At 37.9% G+C, this 21,628-nt stretch overlaps 1 protein-coding gene and 1 pseudogene across 4 annotated transcripts in view; one reads left to right on the forward strand and one right to left on the reverse strand.

The window, feature by feature from the left end:
* Window positions 1-3,937: 3,937 nt before the first annotated feature.
* LOC112471956 lies at window positions 3,938-4,056 on the reverse strand (annotated as a pseudogene).
* Window positions 4,057-12,588: 8,532 nt separating this feature from the next.
* FAM13B (family with sequence similarity 13 member B) overlaps window positions 12,589-21,628 on the forward strand; it is a 71,434-nt gene continuing 62,394 nt past the window's right edge. For 3 of the 4 annotated variants that reach the window (XM_015598086.2, XM_015598087.2, XM_015598088.2), the window contains exon 1: window positions 12,589-12,899. The gene's annotated coding sequence lies outside the window, so the exon portion shown is untranslated. The remainder of the gene's footprint in view (window positions 12,900-21,628) is intronic. The other variant, XM_006923083.3, reaches the window with a different exon arrangement.

A 21,628-nucleotide genomic window follows, 5' to 3' on the forward strand; every position in this document is an offset into this window, starting at 1 on the left:
TATACTCTATATAATATACTTTTATATATACATAGTTTGAAGAGTAATTATGAAAAACAAATCCCATGTACCCTCTATCCAGCTTGAGAAGCCCTTGGTGGGGCTTCCAGCACCGTGGTGCAAATCAGGTGCTGCACAAGGGTCCTTGCCAAGAGGAGCAGAGAGCTCCTTCTGGAGGATGGAGACTTTTCCTTGGGTACAAGGGCTCTGTCTGTTGCTAGGCTGTGGGCTTACTGGGCTGTCATCTTCTAATTCATCTGCCCAGAGAACGATCCTTTTTCTAGTTCCCAGAGAGGTGACTTATAGGCTAGTGTAGCCCTGTCCTGTGGGATCCCACCTATATGCTTCATATCCTCTACTAGAGGTAACAATTATACTGAATTTTGGATTATTCTCTTATTTTTCTTTAGCATTTTACCACACATGTATGTATCCCTAAATCATCTACCTCTCTTTTTTTCTTCCTAAAAATGCCATTTGCCATTGTATTAGTTTTTCAATATTGCTCTAAAAAATTGCCACAAACTTAGTGGCTTAAAACAATACAAATTCATATGTGGGGCAAGGGCCAAAAAAGAAGTCTCTGCACTTTCTGCTGAATTTTGCCATGAAGCTAAAACTGCTCTAAAGTCTATTTTTAAAGAAAGGCATTAAGTACTAGCATTAAGGGAAGCTGGGAACACTCTGTACAATCTTTGCAACTTTTCTATAAACCTACAATTATTCCACACACAAAAAAACACAACACAAATTTATTATCTTACAGTTCTGTAGGTCAGAAGTCTGATTTGGGTCTCACTGGGCCAAAATCAGGGCTCTAGGGAAAAATCTGGCTTATGGCCTCCTTCTCTTTTCAAAGACAGTAATGCCAGATTGAGTCAATCTCACATCTAATTACTCCAACCTCTTTTGCCTTTCTCTTCCATTTATAAAGACCCTGTGATTACATTAAGCTCACCTGGATAATCTCCCTAGCTCTGGATCAATTGATTAGCAACCTTAATTTCCTTTTGCCATGTAACCAACCTAACATATTCACAGGTTCCAGGAGAATAATGACATCTCAAAGATGTGGACATTATTCTGCCTACCATAGCCACCTCTGTGTACTCCTTTGCCACATGCTTCGTTCTGCCCATCATCTAAAAAACTATTGTTCTTTTCTTTTCTTTTTTACAAATAGCTCACTCCATATTTGTCAAGTCTGAGTTGTTTTCTGAGCAAATGAGAAGAATAAAGACCCTTATTTTGATATATTGACAGTGTTTGAACACAAAATGACTATTAAATATATTCTCTGGACATTAAACTATGGGCATGTATCAATATTTCTAAGCTGAACTTCAGGAGCAAATAAGGTAATTCAGATATTACCACTTAAGCTCCCCACTGTTTCCAACTTTTAAAGTCGAAAAATGAACGCAAGTCAAAAAAGGGCAGAAACTATCAATGTACAATATAAAAAAGAATTCTAAAGCAAATGCTTGTGTAACCACCACCCAGTTCAAGAAATAAGATGTGACAACACCCCTTCCCCAAAGTCTCCCTTGTGGTCCTTGTGTATCACCTATCTACTGTCTCCACATCTCTGTCACAACTTGGTACTATTAGATTTATTAATTTCAGCTCTTCTAGTGGGTGTATGATGGTGATTGTATTTCATTTTACTTTGCTTTTTCCCTGGATAATAATATGGTTGAATATTTATTCATATATTTATTGGCCATTTGTATTTCCCCTTATTTGCAGGATTTATAAAAAATGGGGTTTTCTTGGTGCAATTTCTTTGGATTGTCTTTTAAAACTTTTTAAATTGATTTCTAGGAGTACTATATCTAATATGGATAACAGTACTTTTTTCAAGTTGGATATTTTGTAACTGACTTTTCCAGTCCTTTGCCTTGAATTGTCACTCTTTTTATGGTGTCGGATATAATGCAACTGAATTTATCAATCTTTTCCCTATGGTGAAAGAGTTTGTATTTTGTTTAAGAATCACGAAGACATTCTTTTATATTATCTATTTTAAAAAGCTTATTTTAAAATACTTTTTATTGTGTAATGTTCATATAGAAAAATCCCCAAAACAAAGATATACACAGCTCAATAATAACTTAATACAAACACCCATGTAACTACCACTCAAATCAAGAAACAGAACACTGTTTAACACTCAGACAACCCCCTCTTTCCCCTCCTCCCAAAGGTACTACTACCATGACTTCTATGTTAATCACTTCTTGACCTTTTTTAAAAATATATTTTCCACCTAAATATGTAACCCTAAATACGATGGTTTAGTTTGCTTTTGGGGGAGAACAATTATGTTTAGTTTTAATTAAAAAATCATAGGGAATTAAAAAAAATTTTTTTCAAGTATAAAATACACATAGAGAAGTGTACGAATCATAAGACAGCTGGCTGAATTGTCCTGAAGCGAATATACTCATGCAGCTACCTCCTAGGTTAAGATACAGAACATTCCCTCATGATCCTTCTCTCAATCACTAACTCTTTCCTTCCCAAAAAAAGGCTTCTCTTCTTAACTGAAATGACTTCTAAATCCAGAGTTTAGTTTTCCTTGCTTTTGAAATTTTTTAAATGGAATCATACAGTATGTGTTTGTGTTTGGCTTCTTTCATTTAAATTATTTTTATGTGGTTCATCATGTTGTTGCTTGTAGCTGTAGTTTGATCATTTTCATTGTTGTATAGTATTATATGGTATAAATATACTAGAATTTATTATTCATTATTCTATCATTGATAGCTACTTAAGTTTACATTATGAAAAATGTGGATATGTATATTTTGTCTTTCAATGCCTATGTTCACACATTTTATTGGGTATGAGTAACACTGATGAAGTTTAGGGTATGTTTATATTAAACTATTTTGAAAAAATATATATACTCTTAATCTTTTTTTTAAATTTAACCTTTCTATGTTCTTGTTTTAATTATGTCTGCAGTAAACATTTAGCTACATTTAAAAAATTGACATATTTTGCTTTTCATTGAAGAATTAATATATTTACATTGATTGTAATTACTAATATATTTGGATTTATTTCCTCTATTTTTTTATTACTTTTTCTGCTCCTAAAATTTCTTATCTATTTTTTTGGATTAAGTGCCTCAAATTCTATTTTATCATCTGTAATAAACTGGAAGTTATATACAGTTTTATTTTAGTGATTACATAGAAATTTTGACATATTTAACTCAACTAATTATGACTTTGATATATTTAGCATCCCCTTAAAGTATTATAATACTCCATTCACCCTCTCCCCATATATGTGAATTATTCAGTAATAGTTGAATTTAGACATTATTGCTATTAATTTAGACAGCCAATGTTCATTTAGATTTATAACATGTTTACAGTTTTCTTTGGTCACCAATACTTCTTGCATTTTGGAACTTCCTCCTGTAATTACTTTCCTTTTTCCACATGTATATCCTTTGGCATTACCTTTAATGAACATCTATTGGTAGTACATTTTTTTTAATTTAAATTTTATCTGATTCTTCAAATATTGTATTATCTGAAATGTTTTTATTTTGTCTCATCTTTAAAATGTACTTTAACTGGATATAGAATTTGGAGTTGATGGCAATTTTCTCTTAACATTTTGAAGATATATTCTGATGTCTTCTGACTTCCATTATTGCTACTGAAAGGTCAGCTATCAGCCAAATTGTCATTGCTTTGAAGATTAATCTGTCTTTTCTTGCTGCCTGATTTTAGAATCTCTTCTTTCCCTGATGTCCTGAACTTTCACAGTGAGTCAACTAAGTGTGGATTTCATTTTATTTTCTTTAAATTTTTCTTGTGTGTGTGTGTGGGGGGGGGGGCGAGGCAACCCTTGGTTGACCTCACAGATTGCAAGGACCTTGTCAGCTTATGATCCCTTATTTTAATTTATTTTTTTACACCTACAGCACCTAGTCTTCCTAGGTGGTCTCCTATCCAAGTACTAATCAGGCCCAACCGTGCTTAGCTTCTGAGATCAGATGGGATCAGGCGTGTTCAGGATAGCGTGGCAGTAGACTCCTTCTATTTTCCAACATGGCAATTTTTGGTATTCCAGAATTTAGGTTATTTATCAATTCTGGAAAATGTTTAGCCATTATTTCTTTGAATGTTGCCTTTCTTCCATTCTCTCTAATATCTCCTTCTTGAATCCTTTTTAGACATCTGTTGAAACTTCTTACCCCACTGTCAATGCAATTCAACTTCTCTTTCATGTTTTCCCTTTCTTTTTCTCTGTGTGTTATATTGTGCAAATTCTTCAGATGATCTTTCAGTTAACTAGCTGTTATATCTGATGGTTAACCTGTCTTTTGAGTTTCTAATTTCAATTATCGTATTTTTTATTTCTGTAAGTTCATTTGACTCTTTTTCAAATTTGCCTGGTCAATTTTGCTAATCTCTTATCCCTTTGTTATCTTTATTTCCTATAGTTCCTTTAAAAAATATTATATATACTGAAGAAAAAACTGTTTCTCTTAACTCACACCACTTCTGACACCAAATGTGTGGGTTTTGCACACCCAAAATTCTCCAATTCTCTGTGAACACCAATGGAGTTTCCTACAATTTAATTCAATTCTGACACTAACCACCTGGAGTTAGCACAGACCCAAAGGTTAAAGGCTCAGTTCCACAAGACTGCCTCCCACTTCAGATACCAATCCCAAGTAGTGGGTCTATGGGTTACCCACACTTCTGACCCTCTTCTCAGGTTAAATAATTTGCTTATAATGGCTCACAGAACCCAGGGAAACACTTTACTTTCTATTATTGGTTTATTATAAAGAATATTGTAAGGGATACAAGTGAACAATTAGATGAAGAGGTATGTAGGATGAAATCTAGAAAAGTCTTGAGCTCAAGAGCTTCTGTCCCTGAGGCTTTTGGGGTGTACCATTGTCCCGGCTCATGGGCCTATTCACCACCCCAGAAGCTCATCAAATCTTATTCAAGAGTTTTTATATAGCTTAATCTCCACTCCCCTCCTTTCACTGGAGGTCAGGGGCGGAGCTGAAAGTTCCAACCTTGTAATCATTTGGACTTTCTGGCATCAGCCCCTTCCTGAGGCTAGCTAGGGGCAACACCTTAAGTCACCTCATTAGCATAAACTCAGGTGTAATAGAAAGGGATCTATTATGAATAGCAAAATATACTCCTCTCACCTCTATCACTCAGTAAATCACAAGGGTTTTAGGAGCTCTGTACCAGGAACTTGAGACAAAGACAAAATACATATTTCTTATTATATCACAATATCACACATATACCTTCTTTATATTCTGAAATAGAATCTGAAATATCTGAAATAGAATATTTGTAGTCATTGCAGGTATTATTATGAAATTCATCATTTTCTTGTGTTTTTTTGTGTTTTAATTTTTTTGTGTTTTAATTTATTATGAAGTCATACTTTTTGGAAACTTACTTGTAGCATTTCCAGAGAGGATTTACTTTTGCTTATATGAGATGCCTGGGGGCACTAAAGTGATCACTTTTATAGTTTTCAGCTCAGAGTTTTTCTATGTCACACAGTTAGTGTGAAATTCTGGGTCCTCGCAATATGTTTGCAAACTTGTTTAGGAATTCTCAGAGAAGAGTTTTATTTTTTTCTATTCCATCCGTAGTTAACGTGAAGACAGTCAGATATCCTTCCTTTTCCCCTGTAGGTTTTTCCTTGTTCTCACACTGAAGATATAGACCTTCCGAGTCTTAGTTTTGGGGGGGTTGCCAATGTGATCTGGGCAAGCTGCTAGGGGCCTAGAGAATATGGATGCCCTGTTTAACCTAGATAAGGTCACAGAGACTGTCCAGAAAAAGTGACACCATGCTTACGCTGAACTTAGGCTCACTGAACAATAAGTGGGAGTCTGCCATGCAACGGGCATAATTATACTGTGTTCACCACCAGGCAGGAATCACGCCTAGGGTGTTCACTGCTGTGTCTCCAGCACTTAACACAGAACCTGGCACATACTAGGAACCCAATAATTATTTTTTAAATGTATGAATAAGAAGTATCAAAGTATTCCAGGTGGAGGAAAACAATTATAAAGCAAACAAGAAGAAACAAATAGTTAAACGTTATTAAACAATAAATTTGGATAAACTAAGGGCCATTTTTTTTTCAATGACTGTTTTTATGGTACTTGTTTTTTGTAAGAAACTTATTTAGGATACAGACAGTGCCATGCTTTAATAGGGATAATAAATCACATCTATAATAACTATACCAGTTCTCCCCTGTGTACACAGTTTGGTTTCTCTCTCACTATGAAAGCCTAAAATAAGAGTGTGAGCCTTCATGCTTCAGAGCATCTCTGCTGATGAGCTTGAGGATTGGGAAAACACTAAATGCTTCTGCAATCATCACATCCTCGTCTTTAGTGGAAAGAGCAGTCAGGTGTAAATGTTTGGCAAAAATATGGTTGTACATAGTTAGATTGTAACCTACAAATATTTGGGTTGTCAGTTTGTCGCAGAAGGTGTGGTCCCAGTGGAAGGAGTTTGAGAAGGAGCCTGACTAGTCAGATGGTAGGAAGGCCCAAAAGCCGAAGGCCTCTAAGGAAGAGGTAGGGTATGCCGAATGGTGAGATGCTCTTACCTGGATTTTTGGATAAAGGGGCAGTGGAAAGCCCATGATTTTGTGATGGTCATAATCTCATTGAATCCCTGTGCACTTTTTTCTTCCCCTTACATAGATACAGGGAGAGGGAAGAGGAGAAAGGGATAGTTTGTTTAAAAAAAAACAATGTAAGTTCTGACTGTGGAAAAAATATCTAGTTGATTATGGGAATTTAATCAAGAAGCCAAAACAACTTAGTCTTATAGCTGATGATCTCATTGGTTTATGTTGTTGTCATACACTGAATTTCAAATTATCAAGCCGAAAAATGTGGACTTGGCAAAGATGACAGTTACTGTCAATTGTTCCAGCTCTCTAAACTGGATGACATTGGTGGCTGCATGAGTGAATATAGAAGCTGAAATCAACATTATGTTAACTTTGGTTCTATTTCAAAAATATTTGCATTCCAGAGATATGTATGATGAAGGTTTTCCAGGGCAGAGATCATGATTATATACCTTAACATAGTGCTTGGCCCATAGTAGTTGCTCAAGAAACATGTGTTGAATAAATAAATGGCATAAAGGTTACTTTGGGTTGCTGAGATCAGAACAGTATTTGCCATTATTTTGGATGTTGGCGTGGGATTTGTACACCCTGTAACAGTTTCTTCTCTTTGCAGCTAGTAATATTTTTTTGTTCATGAAGAACATGCATTCTTGCACACTGGCACAGTGATCCTGGGTAAAGTGGCACAGACAGATTTCCACTGCATTCCTCAGAAGAGCCAGCAATGCCACTCTCTAATGGTGAGTTGCTTCTTTATCAGAATATTTTGATTTTGTTGGGATTTTAGTCCTTTCTTTTTTTCCTGATAAAGATGAGTACTTCGAGAAAGAGCAATTACTAAGTTTGATTGAATTTGGTAGCATTTTGCTGCTCAGCGGGAGTCGGTCGTTACAACATCTCCCTGTGCAGTAGTTTTTCCTGCACACAAAAAAATGCATATATTTTCCTATCTCTATCTACATTTATATCTTATTCTGTAAGTGGGCAGTGTAAATATGCTTCTAACTAGGGAGGAGGTGTGCTTGTATTTATTATAATTTACAAGGTTCAGAAGGTCTTAAAAACGGCACCAAGAGCTTGGGGGTTCTTGGTTTTCATTTAAAAATAAATGGACAAGGGAGGTAGATAGGGTAAAAGGAGTCAAATATGTGGTGACAGAAAGAAATCTAACTATTGGCGGTGAACACACAATGCAATACATATATACCTTACTGTTAAATTGTACACCTGAAACTTACTGGGTTTCACTAACCAATGTCATCATAGAAAAATAAAATAAAAATAAATTTAAAAAAATTTAAAAAGTAAAATAAATGCACAAGTATTTAGGAACTTCTGCCAAGAAAGGTTTCCATATGGGGTCTCATCAAAAGCAATAAAAACCCAGATATGGTGGGAAAACAGATATAAAACACTTTTATGCATACCAATTCATTTCAGTATTATTTTTCCTATTTTACCAATGGAGACTCTAAGGTGCATTTAGATTAAAACTTGACCAGAGTCACATGGCTGAAACTCAAATGCAGGTTCTCGTTACAAGCTTTTCTTATTTTTACAAGTTCAATATTCTTATTCTAAGTCCGACATTCATAAGTATTGAATGTTTGTTGTGTCTATTTTACTTTTTAAGTGGTGATAGAATTGGCGGGGATGGGATATGTCTTTTTGGCCCTTATTGGCTACTGTGGCTTGTGTCTTATGAACATTGTATTAAAAAAGATAACAGCATCCTTGACTGAACAAAAGTTAATCTGTATGCTACTACTCAAATAGTCTTCGTCAGAGATGAGATTAGTAAGGGTGAGAAGGGCACATGAATAATGAAAGTTTCCTTATTGATGGTATAAGAGATGGGTTCAACATTCTGATACTTCTGGAAAAACTGACTTCAATCAAACTTATCTATGGTGGGGAATGGCGGAGGGAAGAAATCCATTTGCAGTCTTTAAATAATAAGTGTATTAGTTGTACAGTGGCTACAGAGACAGAGCTACTCTCTGACTTCGGTCTCATCCCAGTGACACTGGTGACCTTGGGGAGGCAGGCATGCTGAAGTCCTCCCTGACGTCTAGGACATGGTTTGAGTTGCAGCAAGTGTATATTCTTTTTATGGTGATTTGACTCATGACATTACTTCTGAGAGGCATAAAGCCTCTGCTTGATAAGTTGGGTAAAATGTTTGTTTCCCTGGGCTATAAAAGTCATCTTGCAAAGAAATAACATTAAAAATCTCAAATAATAATTTTCCTGGCAGGCCTCACCTCCAGAGGAAGTCTTAGAATCATACCAGTCACTTTTCGCCCTGGCCAAACAGCTAGAGCTATTCTCATAGTAACTGCCAAGTATAGAAATTCCATTTTGTTACAAGATATTAAATTGGAAGTTACACTTTCAGCTAGATAATTCCTTGTGGGGAAGGCTATCCTGTGCATTGTAGGATGTTTAGCAGCATCCTTGACCTCTCCCCATGAGATGCTAATAGTACCTCTCCTGTTTTGGCAACCATAAATGCTTCCAAACATGACAAAAAAAAAAAAAAATCATCCCCAGTTGAGAACTATTTTAACCTGAGCACCAAGATATTACCAAAAAACCTAACAATTCTCCCCCCATCTTCCCCAAAAACCCTCACTAAAGTAATTTCTGAACTGGAGTCTCACTAGAAATGAGAAGATTTAGACAAAATCAGGTAGATAATTAAATTCTCATAGCCAGTTATAAAAGGTCAAGTGAGAATTATTGAGTATCTCTTTGAAGACTGTTGCTGATATGCTGTGATCCTTACTTCAGATGTCTGCCTGCTTCTTACCTCAAGCTGAGTGATGAGAGGGACCTAAAATGGAACTATTCGGAGTACTCTTGCAGTGAGACCTGTGTGTGATTCCTGCCAGGAAAGTATCGAGGAGAGGGAGAGAGAAGGGCTGGCAGCTGTTTTGGCAGCAGAGCAGCAGAATGCTGAAGCTGCCCTGGGATTGGCCTATACTCCCAAGTTAGCTTGGGCAAGATGTGCATGAGAGCTTCATGTGGATCAGGTGTGGACCATACAGAGCCGCCACTAGCCTAAAAGTATCATCAGAAAAACATTCTCCTTCATCCAGAAACTTTACTTCCATCCATTAGAAAAGTCACACTAATTTAGTTTGGACAAAACACTTTACTGCCACCTTCTGGAAAACTGTCAAAATAAATATACAAATCTTTACCTAGGATGATGTGAATGGCACTCCCTAGGGCACAAAGTGTACAACCTTGCAGAGCAATATGGCAGCTATCCTAGGTCCTATCTGACAGGGCCCTTATAGAGAAAAACAGGTTTCAAGAAGTAGAAGGTGGGCCAGCACATTCCTAGGGTCTGAAAGAGGAAGTAAAGAACTGCCAAAATAGAGTGCTTTTGCTTAGATCAAGGGAACTATGTGTGGGAAACCCCTACAAAACGGCGATGGTAGTGGTTTTTGAAATAACCATAAAGTATCCATCAGAAAAAAAAAAAAGGCAATTTTAAACATCTACCGGATCCCAGAGTGTTAAACCTTCACATGGAAGTAAAAGCTAAAAACTTTCCTTTTCCCCTCCCTACCTTTGGCTCTGTTTGGTAAGCTGAGAGAGAACTAGAAAGACCAGGCATGATGCCTCTCCACGGCAAGCAGCTGGAGGAGAAGGAAAAGTTTCACTCTTTGTGACTCAATGACCATAGGACTTTGTTCTAAGAGGGACCACAGAACTTATGGAACCTGCCTGAATCAGGTGCATGACAGATCTACTCCCATTTGACACGTTTAAAGGGATGGCAAAAGATAAAACTAAAGTTCGTTTTGTTTTTTAAATTTTATCTCTGAATCCTCTATGTTGAGCATAAGGGTTACTTACTATAAAGTAGGATTTGGAAAAAAAAAATCTTCCAAGGATATGTTCTTGAGTTTTACAGAGGAAAATGGTCATTAAATCAATTCATTTGTTTTTTAAGAGCTGATGCTTTGGGAGCATGGCACATAAATGCAAAGGAGTCTCTGTGCTCTGGGAGCTTACAGTCTTGTGTTTCATACTCAGAGTAATGTACCTATTACAGTCAGTTATGTCACCACAAGCCTATGTTGCATAGGTGGGGCGGGTTCAAGATTTTTACTTCCACTTCTTATAATTTTTACTAGCTTATGATTAAGCTTTAGAAACAATCATTTCTCCAGTTTTTCAAGCATGGAATCACAGGTAAAGTTTCCATTTAAAATGTTTAAAGAGAGATACAAGGCTGACTGCATAGGCTGCATCTTGACAGGGCTTTTATGAAATCAGGGACTGTTTGGAACTTAGTTTGGCATATTTAGAAACTTATGTTTCACTTCATTCAAACTTAATCAGACTAAGAAATTAATTTGGATAAAACAACTCTATAATTCAACCCAATGAACAGAGGCTGATTTATAAACCATGATGTGAATTTGAGAAAAACTATATAGCTAGTGTAACTAGTACAAGTCACGTGCCTCGGACAATTGTATCTTACTAGGTGGGATTTACTCTAGACTCCCTTGAATGATGGGAAGCCTACTTATGAATATAGAATCATGGGATGGGCCTTTATATGTTCATAAAGGATATCCAGAATTTAAGTTTGCTAGGATATAAACTGAATATTAGGGCAGGGATCATATTTGCTGATGCATCCCAAGAGACGAGAACATAGTAAGCATTCAATAGTTATTTGTTGACTGAGTGACTGAATCTAAATTAAGTTTTTTTAACTTTTCTGATAATGGGTATTGGTCCTGGTCATTAGACTCAGTAATCTCTCCTGGACAGAGTGGGAACCCACAATACATTCTTATTAGATTGTGCTGGTTCTAGATTCTTTATGGACCCACCCTTCTTTTATGACAGCATCAACTGGGCATGTGACACTTAGGTTACAGAGTATTTATTTTACTCTGATGAAATTTGGGAGCCACCCTGGCCTCTGTAACATTTACAGATCATCTCATAGGGTGACTTTTTCTTTTTCTTAAATCATGTCCCAAGTTCCATGAGTGTTCTTGTTTTACATTTTCCGTGTTACTGAATTCCAGCTCAGGCAGGTAGGGGACAACTGAATCGTGGTGGTTTATATTTTCAGACACCCAGAGTTCTTTGCGCAGGTGTGGATCTAACCGCCGTCAGGGAGTCCAAAGGCAGCATACTGCATTTTACCCAATGTAAGGTCTCAATGCCTTTAACAGACTAAAGCACAGTAGAGATTGGCTGAATAGTCATACCTTTGTGAGCATGTGGGAGCTGCGGGGTCAGTCTGGGTGGTTATGCAAGGACAGACTCTCGAGGTTCAGAGAGCTCCTCATTCTTTTTGCCTCCTTTCCCCTCTGCCTTTTAAACTCTGGTTTAACATAGGAAGCTCCCTGTGAGCATGTCACTTATCGGCTTTCATATTCCCAGACGCTCTAGGCACCAGAAGCATCTGTGTTCTCTCTGGAGTCTAGGTCACGTCCTTAGGTGAAGGCAAGGTTGGGAGTGGGCAGGGTCCCGGATCTAATCTCCATCGCTGGGAATGGGCACGTGAGTCTCCGCCTCGGTCTGCCCGGAGATTTTCTGTTAAGGTCTCGGTGCTTCTCATCTGGATACTGGCACCCCTGTTATTCTGGCCTCTACAAGGGGCCTCGGCCCCCTCCGCAGAGACCAAGAGCGACCTCGGTTTTCCGGATTTGTCCTTTATAGCTTCTATATCTCCTCCCATTTCCTCTCCTCTCCAACCACCCCAGACTGAGGACCCCCAGACACCTCCCACAGGCCCGTGCCGGGTTTCTCGCACCCTAACTCAGGGCCCAAATTTGGGAGAAGCACGGCGTTTCTAAAGCCCGCAGAGGCAAGGGGATACGGAGTAGCCCCGCCCTCGGCCCGCCCCCACACGTCACGTCCGGCTCGGCCCCTGCCCGCCCTCCGCCCTCCGCTCTTCTCCCGCTCGCCGTTTGGGAGGCTCTGCGCCTCAGCCGCTGCCTCCGTCGCCGCTCCCGCCCCCTCTTCCGCGTCTCCGCCGCCGCCACCGCCGGGGGCATCCGGGGGTCGCTTATCGGGCTGGCCCCGCGCCTCAGCAGTTGCTTCAGCCTCCCGCCAGCGGTTGCCTCAAGAAGAGGCTCGTCGGCCGCGGAGCCGCTCGGGGCCTCAATTCTCGCCCTCTTTTCGTCGCCGCGGGTCCTGGAGAAGCGGCCGCGGCCGGGGAACGGGGCGTCGCGGTTCCAACGGTAGGAGAACGGGCGGGTACCCGTATCTGCGCATGCGCGGGTCTCCAGTCGCGGTGGCCCTCCCCCCTCGGCCGCCCCGCACCGCGGTGTCCACCCGCGCCGGGCTCAACGGCGTTGAACGTCGGGGTGGTGGGGATCCTGGACAGTGCCCCGCAGGTGGGGCGTTTCGTAGAGATAGCCCCTTTTTCCCCCTCAAGCGAGAGGAAAATGAAGCCGTGCCCCTAGCTGTTGGGGGGTGTGGCAGTCTTCGATTTTTCAGCCGCTGCAGTGCGCGTGAGCGGGTGTGTCTTCTCATCTCCTAGCTCCCCCAAAGTAAAAAGGCACAGCGACCCACGCTTGTTTGCAAGCCTCCCTGCACATCGGACCTGAGCCATATCCCTGCCCACTTCCTTCGTGTTGGGCAGTGAAGTCGATGCAGAAAAAAAGGATTGTGGTTTATTCCGGGCTCAACTGCGCCCCTTTTTAAGATCACGTGAGATGAGTGGTTGCTGACTTCCTTAAATCGCTCAGAGAGTATAGCCAAAATTGGGCTGATGTTGTTCTGGGGACTTGTCTAGAATGCACTCTGCATAGGTCAGGCCAGAGAGGGCACAGCATTGAGTTTCAGATGGCGAACCTCGTTTCCGAGATAAGGTTATAGGAAATTGAATCGGTTGGCACACTTGCCCAGTGGGAAAGTGGTAAACTTTTGTTTGTATAAAATAAAAAACTTGAGTTTTAGAAAGGCAGTTGCATAATTTCATTAGGTTCCCTATTATGCCGTCTAATCAGTGAACAAAGTACCTAAAGTGTTGGACATTTACCTTTCTAGTTGCTGATAATCTAGAAATGATAACCGGAACCACAGTATTGCCGACTGTGTACATTAAATAACTGGAATGCACGTACTTTTAAACACAGGCATTAAAGGATATTTTTGAATTATTGACTTTCTAGGTTAATGTGAGTCTGTGTCATCAACTTTTCCTTTTTGTAACCTTGGAATACTTGGCTTGGCTTTCTTGCAGGTACTATGCACTTAGTTAGTACTTGGTGAATGGAATTGAATGAACTGGTCATTATTTGTGTCCATCAGGAGCCCCTTCTTTATCTGTGATGCTTTTAAAATTAGGACACTATTTTCTCCAATTTGTGTTGCCAATTAGGGATCTGTGACACAGCTTAAATTCTTGAAAAGATGTAAAAAGGCATGTCACAGTGTCATAAAATTCTTCATTAGGTGAAGTAAATGTTTCAGTGTTTTCTTTTGTTTTAGAATGCCATTGTTTTAGGACGGAGAAAATGGCTGAAATGAATGCATTGCAACTTGTCAGTTTTTCTCCACCAGTAAAATGACAAATACTTTTATCATTTATGAATAATCTCAGTCTGTGTATGGCTTCCTCCTTCGTTGTACACTATAATATTTGGGAAATAATAGTATAAATTGCTGTAGCTATACTTTGAAAAAAAATTGTGTTAATATACATAACAAAATTTGTAATTTTAACCGTTAAGTGTGCAGTTCAGTGACATTAAGTACATTCACATTGTTGTGCAATCATTATCACTATCTATTTCCAGAACTTTTTCATTATCCCAAACAGAATCTCTTCAGACAATAATTCTACATTCCCCCCCAGTCCCTGATAACTTCTATTCTGCTTTCTCTATAATTTGCCAATTCTGGGTACCTCATATAAGTAGAATCATATAACATTTGTCCTTTTATGTCTGGCTTATTTCATTTAGCTTATTTTCAAGGTTCATTCATGTTGTAGTGTGTATCAAAATTTTTTTTTTAAGGCTGAAAAATATATTCCATTGTGTTTATGCATTTTGTTTATGCATTAATCTGTTGATGGATGTTTGAATTGTTACCACCTTTTGGCTTTTGTGAAGCCCAAAGTAATGCTTCACATAGTAATGCTGCTGTGAACATTGGTGTACAAGTGTCTATTTGAGTCCCTGATTTCGATTGATTCTTTTGGTTATATATGTAGGAATGGATTTGGGGTATGTACCTAGGAGTACAGTTCACTCTCGAACAACATGTGTTTGAAGTGCAAGTATTTTTTTCAATAAATACTCAATGTATTTTCTCTTCCTTATGATTTTCTTAGTAACATTTTCTATCCTGTAGCTTATTTTATTGTAAGAATACAGTATATACACATGTAACATGTAAAATATGTTGAATAGACTTTATGTTATTGGTAAGGCTTTTGGTTAACAGTAGGCTATTAGTAACATTTTTGGGAGTCAGAAGTTTTATGTGGATTTTCAATTGCCCAGGTGTCAGCGCCTCTAGCTTTGAGTAGTTCAAGAGTCAACTTTATATACCTTGGCTTTATACTGAATCAGATGGTAATTCTATGTTCAACTTTTTGGGGAACATCCAAACTGTTTTCCAGGCCTGCTGCATCTTTTACATTCCCATTTAGCAGTGCACAAGGGTTCTGATTTCTCCATATTATCTCTTCCTCTCCAACCATTGTTAACTATCTCTTTTTGTTGGTTGGTTGGTTGGTTGGTTTGATAATAGCCATACTAACGGGGCCAACTGGTATCGTGATTTTGATTTGCATGTCCTTTAGAGATAGTGATGTTGAACATCTTTTCATTTCTTTTTTTTTTTTTGAAAAAATGGTCTCTTCAAGCCTTTTGCTCATTTTTGAATTGGTTTTTGTTTCTTTTTTGTTGAGTTACTTTAAAAAAAGTATTTTAAAATAACTTTTGAAGTTATTTTGTACATGATTAAATCTTTTATTAAATCTGAAAACCTTCAGGTTCTTTTTTTTCCCCTTCTTTAACTCCTCTCCTTGCACCCCACTTTTACCCCTGACCTATAGACGTTGCTGTTTCCCTTTAAGAACTGGATCTCTAAGGTGAGGCGTCTCCTCCCACATGCTCGGGGCGAGCACCCCCGGGGCCTGGCGCCCCCTGGGTATGGTCCGTGGCTCTACCTGGGGCGCAAACCCAGGATCTTCTGCATGTAAAGCAGATATGCTAATCACTACACTATGGAGCCACCCCCACTTCTGGTTCTTAAAATGAATGAAATATCTGTACTGAAATTTTAGAAAATTTGTTTTATAGATGGATAAACAGCAAAGAGATTGATTTTATATTTGAAAGAAGAGGTTTCCAGTTATTTAGTAAGACACTAAATTTAGATCTCATCTAGATATGTATCAGTACCAAGGACTTATTTCCTTCACTTCACTGTTACAAAGGTGCACCCATTAAGTGAAGACGCTTTCCTCAGCAGTGAGTAAGATTACTGCTCTTGAACTTTTCTTTGTTTATAAAGTGTTTTGTTAATATGACTAGGAGCAGTGGGTTACTTGATGGAGAAAAGGAAACGTACATACACATGAACTTGACCTGAGTCAATGTTCCGCAAGTGAGGCAGTACACTAATATGTGAGTAGGTTCACTTTGAGGACTTATGAAGACCTGACTTTGACTAGAAATGAAAATAATGAAGGCTATTTGGAATGGAATGTAGTAAAGGCAGTTTTAATGCACCAACTCATAATCACATAGTACACTAAATAGATATTAGTAGTAATGGATTCCAAGGGTAACTTATTATCAGATGATTTATACAGGCATCATATATTTATTTATATCCTTCTAAATGTCAGAAATAAATCAAGAAGCAAAACCCAAGCTATCACTTGGTGATGCTTACATAATTCTGTAAATTTACATCATTGAATTGTGCACTTGAAATTAGTGAATTTTATGGTATGCAAATTATACCTTAATAAAGCCATTAAAAACAAAAAGCAGTAACCCATCACTGGAATTCAAGGAGCTTGTTAGTATATTTTCTTGGGAGCAACAGACATTAAACACAGAAAGGAATATGTAATAAAACTTGTGATGGATGTTTTGGAGCCAAGAAATGATATGCCCTGAGAAGAATTAACAGGGGAGATCATTAGATTGAGTGGGTTGGAGATAGCCCCTTTAAGAATGGGATTTGAGTGAGAGCAGAGGATGAATAGGAGAAGGTAGGGAAGAGTGTTTTAGGTAGATGAACCAGCATGTATAAAGTCTTAGGTTGAGGAAAATGCAGTGGGTAGACAAGATAATTTAATGAAATTTACTGGATTTCTATTAGAGGAGGAAATAACATCTTTTCTGTCAAGTTATTACCTGGCTCTAGTGTAAATATTTTTTTCCTTGTGCTTATGATGAATAATAATTCTTACCTCTTTATTTTTAAACAGTTTTCAAAGAGACATCTGTCATATTTCTATTATCGCTTTTTTCAGGAATAGAAAAATAGAAAAAATTGAGTTATTTTCTTATTCTTAAAATATTTGTCTTTGCTTTAGTGTATCAAGCTGCTGTTTCATACAGTTGAAAAGTAAAAATCAAACCAAAACCACTTGTTCAATGACATAGTAGGCGCTTAATATTTTGGGGGGAGGGCATGGAGAGGTGCTTTGTGGTCCTAATTTGGAACAATTACCAGTCACAGTGGATTACAAATTTGGAGAGGCAAAGGAGCTCAAATTTAGAATTAGATGAGAAAATTTTTATAGAGGAAGCAGACCATTTATGGTTGGTTATAGAATCATTTGAAACTAATAATTTCAAGATAAATTTTTTTCTTTTAAGGGGTAGTCTAGTGTTTGAATAGTGATTTTTGCCTAGTAAGTACAAAATACTTAAGTGTTTTATGAATTACCTTCTGTGTGGCTTCATACATTTCAGTGAAATTTTAAACAAAATTTTCAGTGATGATCGTAGTCATGGCCTGGAAGAACATGTACCTAAATGACAACAGAGTTAGAGTTCTAGTCACTAGTTAGTGACTTTGAACCAGTTTCTTCAGCTCTCTGAGATTTTTTTTGTTTTTCTTCTGAGAAAGAGCATTATCTGCCCTGCTTATCTCACAGGGGAGGTTGTAAGGACTCAGTTGGGTAATGAGCTGAAAAGTACACCAGAAATGATGGCATCAGTTCAGATACTGGAGTTCTGTTGTTTAATGTTCACAACTGGAGAAACAAAGATGAAGTGAATTTTTTTGCTCTCAAAGTTCAGACTAGTGGAGAAGACATATAAAAATAAGTATAGTCAGTGCTTTTTTGTTGTTCATGTTCTAACTGCCCACCCCCTTTTTTTCCAGAGTGGTTTTTATACCAATCTGTGCAAAAAAAGAAATGTTCTGACTTCCAGAGATCCATTTGGCTACAGCAAGTTGTAGAATTACCCTTAATACCCCTTACAGAAAAAAATGAAGTGTGTTGTAGATTTGTATTAATGAGCAATAGGAATGGATAAACTAGTCTTCTTAAGACCTTACTCATTAGTCTAAGGTAGGCCCTGAGTGTGCATGCTTACAATGGAGAAGAGATTACTAGAATAGAGGAGTCTTGAAGAGTCAAAATTGAGATTATATGCACATGCATAACTGACTAGAAGATATTCACTATTATGCATATGTGCTTTCTCATATTTTGTTACCTTCTAAATCATAGTTCCTTTTTTTGAGGCTCAATCATTGTGCTAATATTTAGTGGGAAGATCTAATATAGCATATATTCACTTTGACTTAATAGAGAATCATGCTAAATTAGTGGACCAGTTACATCGAAGTAAATATGGGGAAAGGGAATCTGTTGGGAGTCATCTTACTCTAGTACTTTACAGGCTTACCCTTTAATCAGGAGACAAGCATTTAAAGTGTCACCTTTCTTCATACTTTCATAAGTAGGATCAAACATAACATACCTCTACCACTCTTTCTTTTTTTTTTAATGTACTAATATATCTCAAAAGTATATTTTTTATGATTAAAAATAGAAACAAATTGTAGCTTTGCATTCTGTATACTGAACAAACCCTTTCTATCCCCAGATGAAGTTGGATTACCAGTGCTCTGGGTCACTGGTCTCAAAAGGTTATCCTTTGAGGAAATTTTTTTATCTAATCTTGGAGACTAACTCCAAGTACCTCATGATCTCCTTGCATTTTTGAAATCAGAATTGTGGCTGGTTTCTAAAGTAAATGTGAGAGTAACTCCTTTGCCCTTGCATTACTGTTCATTTTAATGTTCTGGTTTCTTAAGACTTAAGTAGCTTTCATTAGAAAGTTTCACAGTTAGGTCCAGTGACACATTCAAGCATCATCACTTATAAATTTTGAAGTTTAGCTTAGTGACTGGAGACTCACAGTACATGTAAAAGGGGGAATAGTGCCTGCTTCACAGCATTATTCTGTGAATGAGAAATAACTTGTAAAATGCTTATAGGTATTCCATAAATGATAGTTGCTTTCCTTTTATGATTTGCTATTCTTTGGTTAATGCTGGAAGTAGATATGGCAGCTTTTAATCACTTAAGCAAATGCCCCATCTTGTTAATCTTCAAATGGCCAGTGTCATTTCCTTTCGAACAGCCAGTATCATTTCCTTCTCATTTATGTCTTTATTCATCATATATTTAAGAATTAAATTGTGTGTTAGGCATTGTGTGAGACCTTTGGTGATACAAAGATGAAATGACAGGGTTTTGCCTTCAAGGATTCTCTTTATTGATGGACAGACATACTTTTAAGTTGTATGGAATAATTGCTGAAAAGGTAAGAGGTACATTAAGAGCAAAGGAGAACTCTGCCTCTGGAATTCAGGGTATGTTTAACAGAGGAAGTTGGAGTTGAGACTTGAAGATCGCTAGAAGTTTGGTGAACAAGATGAGGTTGGTCATGGTGTTGAGTTAGGGCTCCAGGCACGGAAAACAGTGCAGAGCCTGAGAGGAGTGTACTGTGAACTTCAAGTAGTTAAGTATTGCTGGAGAGTAGAGAGATGTGGAGGAGTGGGTCTCAGGAAAGGAGATTTTACTGGTAGCTGAAGTACTTGTAGGCTATGCAGTGAAGTTCAGAGTTTATCCTGTATGCCAGAGGTTCTTAAAACTGTGTGCATTATAATCACATGAAGAGCTTTAATATTAAACATACAGAGACCTAGTCCAGGCTCTCATGGATGCTGAATTGGGGTTGTGGCTTTGCATTCTGTATACTGAACAAACCCTTTCCATCCCCAGATGAAGTTGGATTACCAGTGCTCTGGGTCACTGGTCTCAAAAGTGAGGTGCTGGCACTTTGGATGGGCAGATGACCTATTAAATAGTGTGTGCGCGTGTGTGCGTGCGCGCGTGTGTGTGTGTGTGTGTAGTATTAAAATTTGTTTCTATTTTCAATCATAAAATGTTATTTTTATGCATTTATTATGTGCATCATATACTAGTATATTTTTCCACTACTCTACTTTAGAAATATACATACATATATGAGGGCTGTGCTCATAATTTTTTCCTGCTTAAAAAATTTGGAGTCCAAGGCTCTAGGCAGGAAAAAACAATTGAGGAATTTTGTTTGGGGAAATTCAGGTTAGGTTTTAGTATAGAGATCTGTGAGGAAAATAGATGAGAGGGCTTAGTCATGGGGGATTTTAACCCCCTCACCCCTGCCCTAATTTCATTACTTTTGCCTTGATTTGAGTAGCTTGAAATCTTGGTTGAAGGTATAAAATAAAAAAAATAATTGACTGTGGCCATTAAACCCTTTTAAGAGTTTGTGAAAATTAGCCAGGCTATTATTTACCAATAGATTATCTCCAAGGGCAACCAATTTTTGCCTGAATGCTTTGAATAAGAGAGCAAGGATGAGCTGTCTCTCAAGGTGAAATGTTTTATATTTAGTGAGTTGCAGTCTCTGAAATATATGTGCTATATCTAGTACCACAATTTTATAAGTGTAGTACCACAAAATATGCTTGATTCCATTGTTCATTGTAGTTTCGTAGAATCACCATGGAGGAGGATTGTCCCCTCAAGCACGGTGTTAAGGTGTACACAGTTGAACAGATCCTTAGGCATAGGGATAATCAGTTGCAAGAAATCCTTTATACTTTTTTTTTTTTAAGGCAAAGATGTTCCTAAACTTTGGAGTTAGAGCACTCTTTAAAAACTTTTTAGTCCTGAATTCTTAGTTATACTTTGATAAATTACTTAAGGGCAAAGTTGATATGAATTTAAAAATAGATCTAAATGACTTTGTTTTTCTGATCTAGTAAGCATCTATGAACACTTGACAGATAAGTTTTATGTGCTGTTGAGACGTGTTCAGCCTTTTTGTTTTCTTGGTGTACTGTTAAGGATCTCAGACACATCAATGCCTTGTCAGTTTCTCAGGCTAGGAAGGAACCACTAATTTAGCATATTGGCAACTTTCGTAGTGCCATCCTTGTTCAGTTAAAATGAAAGAGGTGCCTTTTCCTTTGCTTTGGTGAACTGTTTAGAGCTCACCAATGAAAAGCTGAATGTGTGGAGCAGAGGTACATTTATTTTTCTTAAGCTTTGGTTCACTGACTTAGACACAGCAATTGTGTGCAAACTTAAATCTCTGTTCCCAAATATTTTCATTCCGCCATTGGTTGAATCCACAGGTTCAGAACCCATAGATACAGAGAGCCAACTGTATATAGATCCTTTAGAGAGATTAACTTTAGGGACAAGATGTTTAATGAAGTTACATTAAAAGTCAGGTTGATACTCTCATGACATAAGAAAAGGGAGATTTGCTTGATGTACAATAAATGAAGACTTATTGGAAGAGTCTGTCAGAGGCAAATTTTGTGCATCATTAAGATGGCTACTCAATGTTTGGTGTTTAGGCCTGCAGTGGTTGGTACTGAACATGTACAAACTTCTTTTTCCTTGTCATTATTCCCT

This window comes from Pteropus alecto, unplaced genomic scaffold, assembly GCF_000325575.1.
Source record: "Pteropus alecto unplaced genomic scaffold, ASM32557v1 scaffold78, whole genome shotgun sequence".
NCBI classification, from domain to species: Eukaryota; Metazoa; Chordata; class Mammalia; order Chiroptera; family Pteropodidae; genus Pteropus; species Pteropus alecto.